Source organism: Festucalex cinctus, chromosome 14, assembly GCF_051991245.1.
Source record: "Festucalex cinctus isolate MCC-2025b chromosome 14, RoL_Fcin_1.0, whole genome shotgun sequence".
NCBI lineage: Eukaryota > Metazoa > Chordata > Actinopteri > Syngnathiformes > Syngnathidae > Festucalex > Festucalex cinctus.
The window spans coordinates 463,402-476,128 of NC_135424.1; the positions used below are offsets into that span (position 1 = coordinate 463,402).

At 39.2% G+C, this 12,727-nt stretch overlaps 1 protein-coding gene and 1 long non-coding RNA gene across 2 annotated transcripts in view; one reads left to right on the plus strand and one right to left on the minus strand.

The window, feature by feature from the left end:
- The window catches only part of acyp2 (acylphosphatase 2, muscle type), a 36,786-nt gene extending 24,273 nt beyond the window's left edge, over positions 1-12,513 (minus strand). Inside the window, exon 1 of the mRNA XM_077495327.1 lies at positions 12,112-12,513. The gene's annotated coding sequence lies outside the window, so the exon portion shown is untranslated. The remainder of the gene's footprint in view (positions 1-12,111) is intronic.
- Positions 7,899-12,116, plus strand: LOC144001206 (uncharacterized). Its single transcript, XR_013278407.1, has 2 exons — positions 7,899-8,168; positions 11,061-12,116. It is a non-coding gene; the product is annotated as an uncharacterized LOC144001206 (long non-coding RNA).
- Positions 12,514-12,727: the final 214 nt, after the last annotated feature.

Genomic DNA, 12,727 nt, shown 5'->3' on the forward strand with positions numbered 1-12,727 from the left:
AAACATGTTGTAATGTTTGAACAGCGTTGAAATCAAAATATGAAGACTTCATCTTCTGTTAATATAATATTCTTCCATGATTACGGTGTACTTTAAACCCAACTCAAAGTAAGACATTTTCTTGAATATTTTTTCCATCAAAAATGGATGTTTAAAATGTCACAATATATTGCCAAATTCATTTTTTTAAATATACTAATAAGTTGTTCTTATAATAATAATAATAACAACAATAATAATAATAAATAGAAACATTATAATTATGCAAGTTCCTTTTGGAGCAAACAGAATTTATCATAATATATATTTATAATAATGATTTATTTCATTATTTATGTTGGCAAAAATTTGAAGTTAAGTAGAAAGATCTTTTTTTTTTTTTTTGGTACAAAATAAGAAAATGTTGAAACGTAAAAAAACGAATAAAAAAAAATATGAAGACAAATGAAATTATTTGAAACACTAATTATTGCAAGTTCCTTTTGGATGAAACAAAATTGATTAAATGAGTTATTTAAAAAATTTCAAAAAGGTGCAACTGTATAAATTTACACAACTCAAAAATGAGTATAAATAACTTTTTTTTTTAATGATGATGCTGACTTTGTGATTGTGGAGTGTAATCATTGATTGAAATTTGAATTGACGACACAAATCCATTCCAAAGAAAATTCCATCAAACTGGAAAAAAAAAAAAAAAAAAAAACGCTGGCGCTAGCGACGCCATATTTGTGTTGTCAACGATTTTGCACTTTTGACTTTGCGAGCCGATAAGTTTTGTCACGGCCGCCGACCCACAACGCTCGCCGGTTTGTTTTCGGGCGGCGCCGGCGCTAAACGTCGCTTGGACATTTCCAAACAAACACAAAGGCAAAAAAAAGAAAAAAAAAAGAAAGGCGAGTGGGCCCCGACTCGCCGATTGGCGGGTGCCGATGTTGCACGTCAGCAACCCCCGCCCGCCGCCGAAGATCGCGTGCGGAATCCAGGCAACGTGGAGCGTGCGACGGCGGGGGTGATGCGGCGACCTTCCTGGGCGGAGCCGCCGGCGCGCATGCGTCCTGCCGACCTCCTCGCCGGCCTTCCGTGACAACGCTAATCGCCGTGCACGGATCGCTGCCGCCGCGTCCGCTTCGATTACGCTGAGCGCCGCCATCTTGGCTCCCTTTCGCTTGGATTTGGAGCGCTCGCGTCCCATTGGCTGGTCCAGGTGACCCCCCCCCCCCGCACGCAGGAAGCCGCCATCATTACGCTCGCCTGGTTTTTTGTTTCATCCCCGCGCAGGAAGTACTTAAGCGGTGATTGGCAGCTCCTTGTCCTTCTTCAAAGGAAGCCTCTGACGAGACCCCCACCAAAAGGAAGCATTTTGGCTTGACGGGGTCGAAGGTCAGCGGCACAGACAGGAGGCGATTCAAAAAACTAACTTTCACTTTGGCCGACAACAAGACAAAAACGGACGAGAAAGAAAGAAGAGCGACGCGATGCTGACGAGGACTTAAACCGCCAAAGGTTATTCGAGGTCACCAAAACATTCACGAAAGTTAACATTGAAAACAAACGAGTTTTTTTTTGTTTGTTTTTTTGACCAAACCAAATTGAAAAATGGTTTGAAACGACATCTTGCGTTCATAAAAGTGAAAATGTCCTCCGTCGTCGTCTTGGTCGATTCATATAAAAATAACGATGACTCGACTTGACAACGATCGTTTCGATGACGTCAAACTGTCGTTTGACAATCGGACTTATGCTGCATTTGAGGACGGTTGGAAGTTGGAAATATCCGAGTTGTTTTTTTTCCCCAGTTCCGATCAGAAAGCGTTCAAGGTAAACAAGCAAAATGGCGGATAGCGATAAATTGTTTTTATTTTTATTTTCAAGCAAACTTGCCTGCTCGCAATTTTGTTTCATTTATTGTTTGTATCTGATTTCATAAGTATTTCATCCTGTTTAGTAGTTGAGCGTATTTATAATTTCATGCAGGGAGATGGCGGCAAACCGTCATATACGTTACGTTACGTTACGTTATGTTACGTCAAGTTATGTCCAATACTGATAATATTTTATACTCAAGTCACTTTGGAGCCATCAAGTTCAAGGGGGCGTTTCCGTGCACACTTCCTGGTTTGAACTTGGAAAACTCCAATTTCCAACCTCCTCGAATGCAGCATGAAACGCATATTTGACTCATTGAACTATTTTCAGCAGTCAAAAGTTCAGATTTTGACTCCAATTAATGTGGTAACTTCATTATTTTTTTTTATGTACAATTAGTACCTTTTAAAAAAAATTTTGTACTTGCTGTCAGCTGATGATGACATCACCTGTGCTGAGGAAGTACAGTGACGATTCGACCAATCAAATTGCTCAATTTGTTGAGCAAACCCAGAAAACAGGTGAGCCATGATTGGTCGTAACCAGCACAGATGATGTCATCATCAGTCGACAGCAAGCAGAAAAATAACTTTTTAAAAAGGTACGAATTGTACATGTAATCAAGTTATCAAATTCATTCTGGACAAAATAGGAACTTTTCACTGCTGAAAATTGTTCAATGGGTCAAGTATCACTTTAATTGACTAATTACTCAAGAGTGACTTTTTTTTCCCCATCTGGCACTCCATAAATGGGGGGAAAAAAACTAATAAAAAGCAAAACCAAGAATTCCAAAAATATAAATAAATAAATAAAAGTAAGAAACCTGCTCGAAAAACTCATTCAAACCAACTGAATTTGTAAAAAAATAAAAACTAAATAAAAACAAGCAAAACTATTGAAAGTACAAGTTACGAGCAATCAATCTGTGACTTGAGTTATGAGGAACAAATTCAAGTTGTGAGTCAAGCTATTTATTATAGATTTGAGTTTGTTTTGATTTCATTTTGAGTTTTGTTTCTTGAAATTTAGTTTTCAGTGTGGTTCTGTTGGAGTTATTTAATAAATGCTTAGTTTTAGTTAGTTTCAGTATTAGTTTTAGTTTAAAAAAAAAAAAGTGTATTATTTGTAAAATTTTCCAAAAATGACAGACAACAATCGAGCATCGGAAAAGGACAGAATGACGGATGGACAAGAAGACAAAGCAGAAGGACGGACAGACCGCAAAGTCGGAAGGAACACGTGACCAAACCAAAGTGGCGTCTGGTCCCGCCCCCGAACCGACGCGGCCGCCAATCACAGCAAAAGCGTCCGACGGCCAATCGGCATCGAGTCACCGGCTGGCGTCAGCCAATCGGCTCGCAGTAGGAAACCTCGCGCTCTGTGCGTGACTCCTAATCGCTGATCGGCGGTGTCAAAGGTCAACTTGAATGCACTCATTTAAAACAAAAAAAAACATCCCAACAACTCGACTTCCTTTCATTTACGTTTGATTTCAAACAATATAATCACGTCAATTGTTATTTTCTCTCTTATTTACTTGGATTAAAAAAGTGCCATGATGGACCACGACAAATGCGCCAAGCTAATTTAGGATAAGAAAAATAAGTATTACAAATAATCATTTTCTGGTTTGTTTTTTTCTATTTTGCCCTGCGAATGGCTGGCGACCAATTCCGGGCCGGCTGCGATAGGCTCCAGCACCACCGCAACTTTTGTGAGGAGCAAGCGGTTCAGAAAATGGTTTGTTTTTTATTTTTACAACAGACAAAGTGGCGTTTGCTATTTTTTTTCTTTGATTTTGAGCCCGGCGTACATCTGGCGCACAACAGAAGCGGGCCGGCCCAGATAAAACCCCCGAAAGAGAAAAGACCCGGCGTGCTTGATGACGTGTGATGTAATCGAGGTAACGACGCGGCGTGGGAAGCGAGGAGGAAGAAGGAGGAAGAAGGAGGGACGCGGCCGCGACCTCTCGTCGGGGGGCGGGTGACGAGGTTAAGCAAACAGGTCGCAGCTTCCACAATCTTTGGACAATCATCCCGTCGCTCCGATTCACGCCAGCGCTCCACAACCACACCCGCTGTTGTTTTAAGGACGCTGGGAGGGAGCCTCGGACCCCCAAAACCGACCCCTGCCCCCTCCCCCGACAGACCACCAGACCCCCGTGGTGGCCAGACGGGGGTTTTTCTATTACATTTGCCGCACGCTAATCGTAGCTAATCGTTCATTCAGAAACGTCAGCGAGGCCCGGGACAAGCACACAACGGGTTCTTCACATTTCAACCATTTGGTTTTTGTACATGATGAAAATAAATAAATAAACAAAAAGCAAAAAAAAAAAAAAAGATTATAATCGGGCATTGAACAGTTTGGTCACATTGTGTGCTTCCACAATCTCAACACAGAATACCGCAAAAAAAAAAAAAAAAAATTGTCCCCTCCAAAGACAGAAATCTCACACAATCAAACAAAAGAGAGAAAAATAAGAGAAGAAGAAGAAGAAGGATAGCTAACAAGAACTCTGCAAAATGGACGAGGAAAATGTTGTCGGTGTTGGTAAAGAAGAGCAAAATGTTGTGGAAGGTTGTTGGAGACATTGACGAGACCTCGCGCGGCTTCCCACAGTTCCACCAGACTTGTTTGGTCTGACAGACTTTTTTTTTGGGTTTCAGAAAAGTCTTCTTGGACTGCTATGCTTTGATTTTCCAAGCTAGCAAATACGTCGTTAGCGGATGCTAGCAGCGTTGCTGAAGGAAGCAAACTTGCTCTCGCAAGATGAATTCTCGCGGCATTTGTGAGTTCACAAAACTAATAAATGTAACGAAGGCCATAAAATGTCATGTTGGCCATGCTAGTGAACAAGCTAATGAATATGAATGAATAATCAGGATCATCATTATTATTGGTAATTCATGGAGCAAAGAAAGAAAGAAAGAAAGAAAGAAAGAAAGAAAGAAAGAAAGAAAGAAAGAAAGAAAGAAAGAAAGAAAGAAAGAAAGAAAGAAAGAAAGAAAGAAAGAAAGAAAGAAAGGTAGGGCTCCAACAACGAATTGCTAATTGCTAATATCAATAAAAATCTGTGTTGGCAAATAAATATTGTTGTTTGTTGTGTTCAAGGCAACTCATAAGAGCACAAATAATTCCTTGAACAGGTTTTCCAAATAATCAAATATGCAAATCAACACAAATACATTTCATTTGACGAGCTATGCTAGCAAACAAGCTAATAATGGAATCAATTCTACAAAGTGCGTCATTTTTAGGTCAGCTACAGAAATACGTTTGTGGAACATTTGCGCAAATGCTGTTCAAAATGTCGACGCAACAAACGTGAATAATAAAAAGTACTTATCAGATGCACCGCGTTAGCTACACTAGTGAGCATGCTAACGTAAATCCAGTGCCTGCTTTGATGTTTGAAGATGTCAAGTTGTGACAGGTTTAGTTTCAGGCTTGATGCGAGCGTGTGACGAGGGTAAAAAAAACAAACAAAACCCCCGAAAGGAGTCTTGTTGGTCTTTCTGGTGGGTCTGCGGTCACATGACGCTTCCGGATGTTTCCATTGGACCGTACACCCTCATGTTTTCATGATGGCGCTTGTTTGAAGGGGCGGAATGCAGTTAGAAGGCTACGCTACGCTAACGTGTGCTAATGGCTTTTCTGGCCACTAGCCAACGTCGTCGTTTTGTCAACGCTCGCCGACAACCTCCGATGCGTCTTTTTCATTCGCAGACGTTGAGTTTGAGGACACTCGGCAGTTTCGGACTTCATTTTGATTTTCAACCTCCGACAATTTGTTGCTGGAGAAACAACGAAAGAATGGACTGATCGACTAAATACCCGAACCAGCTAACTGACGACAGACTAGTGTTCATTATAGCCGCCATTTTTAAATGTAGTCTCCGTTTTAGTTCAGTTTCAAACTGGTTTATTTGGTACAAAACCTTTCCAACGTAAAAAACAGATAAATATTAAGGCAAATACAATTCTTTGAAAAACTATCATTATGCAAGTTCCTTTTGAATGAAACAACATTTATTAAATTAGTTGTTTTAAAATTTGAAAAAGGTGCAAATGTATAAATTTAAACAACTGAAAAATTTGTAGTAATAAAAAAAAAATAAATTGTTGAGTGTAATAATTGAAATTGTAATTGAATTTCGATTAATTGCACAGCCCTAACATGTTACGTTATAACTATATTTACCTTTTTTTTAATTTTTTTTATCCACTTCCTGTCTGTCTGCACTCGCGAGCTGCAGATCTGAAAGGGGGCGTGTCACTGTGGGTCACATGACAGTATCACCGTTTCAGATTGGCAGAGATCCAAAATTGTATCATTTTCATCATCGATTTTCGTCCTGTTTTATGACGTGAAGTACATTTTCGCCTCGTCTTCATTCGTTGATAAAAATGAATACTGATTTAGTCCCACATATTGTTTATTAATGAGGGTTTTCGTCTCATCTCGTTTTAATCCGGTGAAAAATGTGTGTTGACGAAATTTGTGTTCATTTTCACTGACAACAGACAGACTGACTGACGATTGTTGCAGTATGCACAATAATGGATGCTGTCAAATGTGTTCCGATGATCATTTCCATCAACAATAATCGTTGACCATTTTCTGGAATCTGGACAATGTACTGTGATGTTTATTTATGCGACAAAATATTAGGATGAAGTCCAATGTTGTCCAACGCTGAATATTGCGCTTCAACGTCTCGGAAAGTGTTTTGCTGTTGATGAGCAACGGCCAAACGGCTCAATCAAAAAAATACAATAAAAAACAAACATTAGCGTTAGCATGAGCTGCCGGACGAGGCGGTCGGATGATTTTGGATGAGAAGCACATGTCCTCATTTGCATAAAACCGCGTCCCCTTGATGGTCCGCTTGGAAACGTCAACGACTTCCCGCTTCGTCTTCACGTCGCTTGATTGCTCGAGTTCCGAGTTCCGAGTCGGGACCGCGAACGCTCGAGTGTTTGTCAGTTCTCGCAGTTAGCTGATTCTTTTGGTTCGGTTTTTGTTTTTTTAGTCTTTTCCAGAAGGTTCTCATGAGTTTTGGGAAGAAGGATCTTCACAACAGCTCATTTGGAAAGCAGGTGAGCAGGATAAAAAAATAAAAAATAAAAATGGACTGGTCGCTACAGGGCACTTGTGGATCAACTATGGACTGGTCGCCACTCAATTTGAAGCCACATTTTACGGATCGTTTGTCGTCAATGTCAGACAACAAGTGAGCTCAGATTCAAACCCACGAGCTCGGGACAGCGAGGCAGATGTGCTAACCACGAGGACACAATGTTGCCACTTGCAAAAGAAAACAAAAATTAAAAATCGGCATGATCGCACATCCTTAATCAGGTTTTCACTTTTGTTTCTTTGGAACGTTCGCTGGCTTGTGTCGTGGAAGTGGCAGCTGTCAATCAATCAATCAATCAATCATAGGCGGCAAATCAGTCGACACAAAAAAAAACAAAAAAAACAAAAATCTATTATCGGCCATATGATTCTTCAAAATGACCGATGCCGATTTTGTCAAATATCGGTGCCGATAATCGGCCCAGCCGATACTTGGTCTATCCTAATCAAAAGGTCAACAATTTTTATTTATTTTTTTAAACTAATTCGATTTCATTCTTGTAATGTTATTTTGCGACATTTTTTTTTTGAAAACTGTCCAAATAAAACTTTTTCTTGCAACATACGATCACCTTTACCGATCATTGGAGGATGCTAAATGACAAACTGTATTTTCTTGTTGTTTTTCTCGTCAAAATGAAGCCAAATGATCTTCAGGTGATTTTTTTTTTTTTGTATTATTATTTTATTTTTGGAATGACTTTCTTGTTGTAGTGCAACGACTGCGTGGCCCCCCGGGCCCACCCTCAGCTGTGCTAATCACCCCCCGACGGCCGCACACAATAGACAAACACGCACACAGAGACCAAACAAGATGGCGGCTGCTGCGGAGACGGCGAGGTCATTGTGTGCGTGTGCAAGCTGAAAAAAAAAGAAAAAAAAAGAAAAGAACAAAAGACCAGCACGCACGCACGCACGCACGCACGCACGCACGCACACACGGACGGCGTTCACGTATGAGGCGACAGTGAAAAAGTGTCTGGCGAAGCGAACGGTCGCAAAAAGGAAAACCAAAACCAAAAAAAGAAAGTACTTTGAGCAGACAAAATGGCGGTGGGCAGAGGTTGTCATGACGACGACGCACGACTCCAGCACTTTGTTGCGGACGTGTTGCGAGTCCGGTTCCGGTTCGGATGTTTCATTTCTATTCAAGGTAAGAGTGTGTTTGCTAGTTAGCTTTAGCATTCGTGTTAGCTTGGCTTTAGCGTTTGTCTTGGATTTGGCTTCAAATTCAATACACAATTCCAAAAAAAAAAAAAAAAAAAAAAAAAAAAAGAAGAGAGTTAGCTAAATGTGACAACATTTCTCAATCGATTTCATTGAAAAACGGATTCAAATTGGCACTTTTATTTCCGATTGTGATTTATTAGGCGAGCAAATTTAAGATGAACAATAATGAAGCAGTTTGAGGAACGATCGTGAAATCATTCGGCAAGTTTTGACGTCTCCTTTTCCTGCTGTTGTTTTGCGTCAGAAAAACAAAACAAAAAAAAGTTTGCGGGAAATTGTGAAGGTTTACAACGATGTCGTTTTTGTTTTCTACTTTTGGACAATTTCAAAACACACAAATCAAATCTTTCAAAAGACATATTTCTTGAAAAAATGAATGCGATCATCAAATTTTATATTATTGACGTTCCTGATGATGATTCAACACAAAAGTAAACTATTAATTGAATCATTAAATGAACACAAATCACAATAATGAGCAACCACAACTTTATGCTATTGTGCAATTTGTGTAATAACAGGATTATTATTTAACTATTGTTATCTTTTATTATTATTATTATTACTACTATTATTTTATTCCCTGTTTAATGTCATTAAATTCAGTCAGGCAAATCCATTCGAATAATTACGATTATGATTGCTTATGTCCCTTGTTTTTTTTTGCTCTTTTTCAGGATTTTTTCCCTCTTAATTATATATATATATATATATATATATATATATGCACACACACACACACCCACACACACACACACGCACACACACACGCACACATTATGTAATATATAATATAATTGTAATTCTATATTATATAATTCTAATAATACTAATGATGTTCTGTTTGTTTTGATTTATTTCATGACGCAAGAGTAAAAAAATGAATAAAAAAAAAATCAAATAGCAAACAAATATTTGTGTGAAGAAAAAACTGACTGCCTTGTGCTAATGAAGATTTTATTATTATCATGATTATTATTATAATAAACATCATCAATTGTGCAGGCCACTATGACACATTTTTATGCTTTTGTATGTTTTGAATGTGGCCACTCGAGGACAGCAAAAAAAAATAAAAATTGTTGCTGGACACGTTTTGTACATTTTTGATATTTTCAGCACATAATTTTCATGTGTTTGTTATTTCCATATTTTGCGTGAATTTAATTTGCAAATTATAATTCATGTTGTGTTTTTTGAAGGTTGTAAAAAGCAGTCACGTGAATATGAGCATATTGTGTGTGTGCGCGCGTTTTAATTGTCACCATATCGTCGTCGACATTCCAGAAATGGTGGCAAGCATCAAAAAATACATTTCAAATTTTATACATTTATTTTCATTTCAAGTTTGCAATGTTGAAAGAGCAAAAATAAATGCAAAACCAAATAAGGTCGTGCTTAAATAAAGTAAGAATTTGTATCAGACACAATTATGAAATTATGAAGTTGTGCGTGTGTCAAACGTTTTGAATTTGGAGTGAATGCAGACGTGACGTGAAGAAATTGACCATCATACTTTTCAAAGCGTTCATGTGTCATATTCATCTCGTGAAAAATAATCATTTGCATGAATGACTCCACATTGATTTTCCCAATGATTGTTAGGAGGGAAAATTTGGAATTCAAGTCCATCATCTGATTGATTATTATTATTATTATTATTATTATTCCACATTCGAGCAGGACTTTACCATTTTATTGACAACTTCAGATTTCACAACGGTCACTTTAAAGCAAAAAAAATGATCATTCGGATTGTTATTATTATTATTATTATTATTCTCATTATTATTATGACAGGAGCACGAGTGAAATGTGCGTGCGTGTGCGTGCGCTAGCACATTAGCGACTGCGGCTAATGTTGTGCAAACACGTTTAATAAGGTTGCACAACACGCGGCGGCTGACGCGTTTTACGACACCTCACATCGAATGTGATGACGCAACTCATCGTGTACACAAAAATAAATAAATAAATAACAAATAATTGGGGGGGAAAAAAAGCAAAGCAAAGTAAATCATCTCATTTATATACATAACCAGACTAAGTGCAATTTGTGGAGAAATTGTGTGGGAATGCTGAAAGTTAAGATTTGAACGCACATGAAGTCAATTGAGAGATAAATGATGAAATGATGACCTCCTGCTTACTCATGATGAAATGTTCTATGTATGGAAGTACAAAAGTGATACTTAGAAAAAGTTCAATGAATGGGGAAAAGTTGATATTTAACGTTACATTTTGGAAAGACTGTAAGTCATGTGGCATCAGACGATATATACCCCGACAGGCGAAAATTTTGGAAGCTTGTTGAAATTTGAACAACGTAAATTGGAAGTGTTGTATGGGAGAAAGTGTGGAGAATAAAAATCACAATAACAAATACTGAAAGACATTCCCAAAATTCATGTCAAAATGCTCCCAATATATATTCAACATCTGACAGACCAAATATTAGGATACAATGGAAATATATGAAATAAACAATTTACCTCCCTACCATCATTTTAATAAAGTCATGTAACATGTCACGTTGAGGGTCACGTGACCCGTTTTGTGGCCCCGCCCCTCCAACTCACGAGGGGCAACAATTTGCAGCTTCATGACTGGCCGAGCGCAAGATGAAGTAAAAAAAACAAAAAAACAAAAACTTTGTCAACATGACTTCATTTTGTGAAGGAAAAGGTCCTGATTGGCTGCTCGCTTTTAAACGACAGGAGGGAGGGGCTAACGATACATTCGAATGCCACACCCACTTGAGTGCTTGTTGCCAAAAAATGTTGAAAGTATTTTGTGTCTTTGTGAGTTTTTCCAGGTCAAGAAAAGTCGTCCAAAGTGGACAAACGACAAGAAAACGACTTTGCAGTGATTCTCCTCCCCGGCGGCGGCCATCTTGCTCGTGTCACACGAGAGCCGTGGCCCGTCTATTGGCTGCACACGCATGACCTTTGAACCCCCGCAGGCTGTTATGCATGTATGGAAACATGCGTCGCCTTCAACGCCCTTTTTGCGTTCACCACGTACGACATGTACACGCACACACGTGCACTTGTGTTAGCGTATGCTAATAGCATGCTAACACAACAATCGAGGCATAATGATGAATTGCCGTCAACAAAACTCGTTCATGCCGACGTGACTTGCATCGTCACATGTGAACACACACTAGCAGACCCCCCCCAAACACACACGCACACACATTGCCGGCTGCTAAGCGAAGAGGCGTCGATCTGTCAAACAACGTCAGCGTCAAAGGTGGAGACGAGTTCAAATTGAGCTCAATGGCGCCGCCCTGCTGGACACTGGCACATATTACGCATCTGCTCGTACACGCGCGCACACACACACGTTTGTCTTTGTGTCATCGTGGGGACTTGTCATTGACATAATAATGCCTTTCACTAACCTCACGCATGAAAAATGATTTGTCCAGACCCTCAAAATGAGGTCTGAACTTGTGGGGACCACCAAAATGTCCCCACAGCTTCAAGTCGGTCCCCACAACAGTAGTTAAACTGGGAACAACGCGAGTGGAGCAAAGACAAAGGTACACTAATGTCATTTCCACTTTTTACCGACAGGGGGAGCACGGCAGCAAACACACGCACCACTTGTGTACACACGTGACCTGTGTTAACGTCATTATAAGCAGGTGCGTGTACTGTCAGCTATTTATTTCAAATGGTAAGCAAAGGAAATTAAGAAAACACTATCAGAATGATTTTTTTTATTTTTTTTTACCATCTTTTGCCATAAAGGAACTTTATTTCTGACTGTTCAAACATGTTTTACTACAAAGTCTAATTTTGAATTTGAAATTTGAATCAGGTCTCATTTTATGTAGACTTTAAAAAGATTTGTCTTGCCTTGACTTTTTGTAGATAAAGTCGGTTCCTTTCCAGTTCCTCATTTTCTTCTTTGAGCTTCAAAAGTCTGTCGTCAAAATGGAGATTGTTGTCCTCATGAAAGAAAGTCTTCCCGGTCCCAATGAAAGAATGTCTTCACAATCACGTACTCTTGTTCACTGTTGTTCACTGTGAAAACACACTCGGGTCCCTTTTTTTTTTTTTTTTTTTTTAAAAACTCCCTTCCGGTCCAGTCGGACCAAAAAGTTTTGTTTTGCATTCAATCTCCGGCATTTTGGAGTTTGTTGTCGGACATCATCCAACCACAACCTCGCTAACTCGCTAGCTAGCAAGGTGTCTTCGTAGAAGAAGATCACATCACCAACGTCAATCTGTGTGCTCTCATGCGCCCCCTTCAGTGTTGACGCCCAATTGTGTGCCCAAGAGAGCCGAAGTGCGTTCTTGCGCGTGCGCAGTAGGCTAAACATCCATTTTTCTGTCACCCTTCTCCTCATCATGACGGCTCGCGGTGTGCTGTGACATCGTAAAGTTACAAAAAATTATACAGTATTTATTTTTATTAACCATTATCTCAATTTTTTTTCTTCTTCTTATGATTATTATCTATAAATGAGGA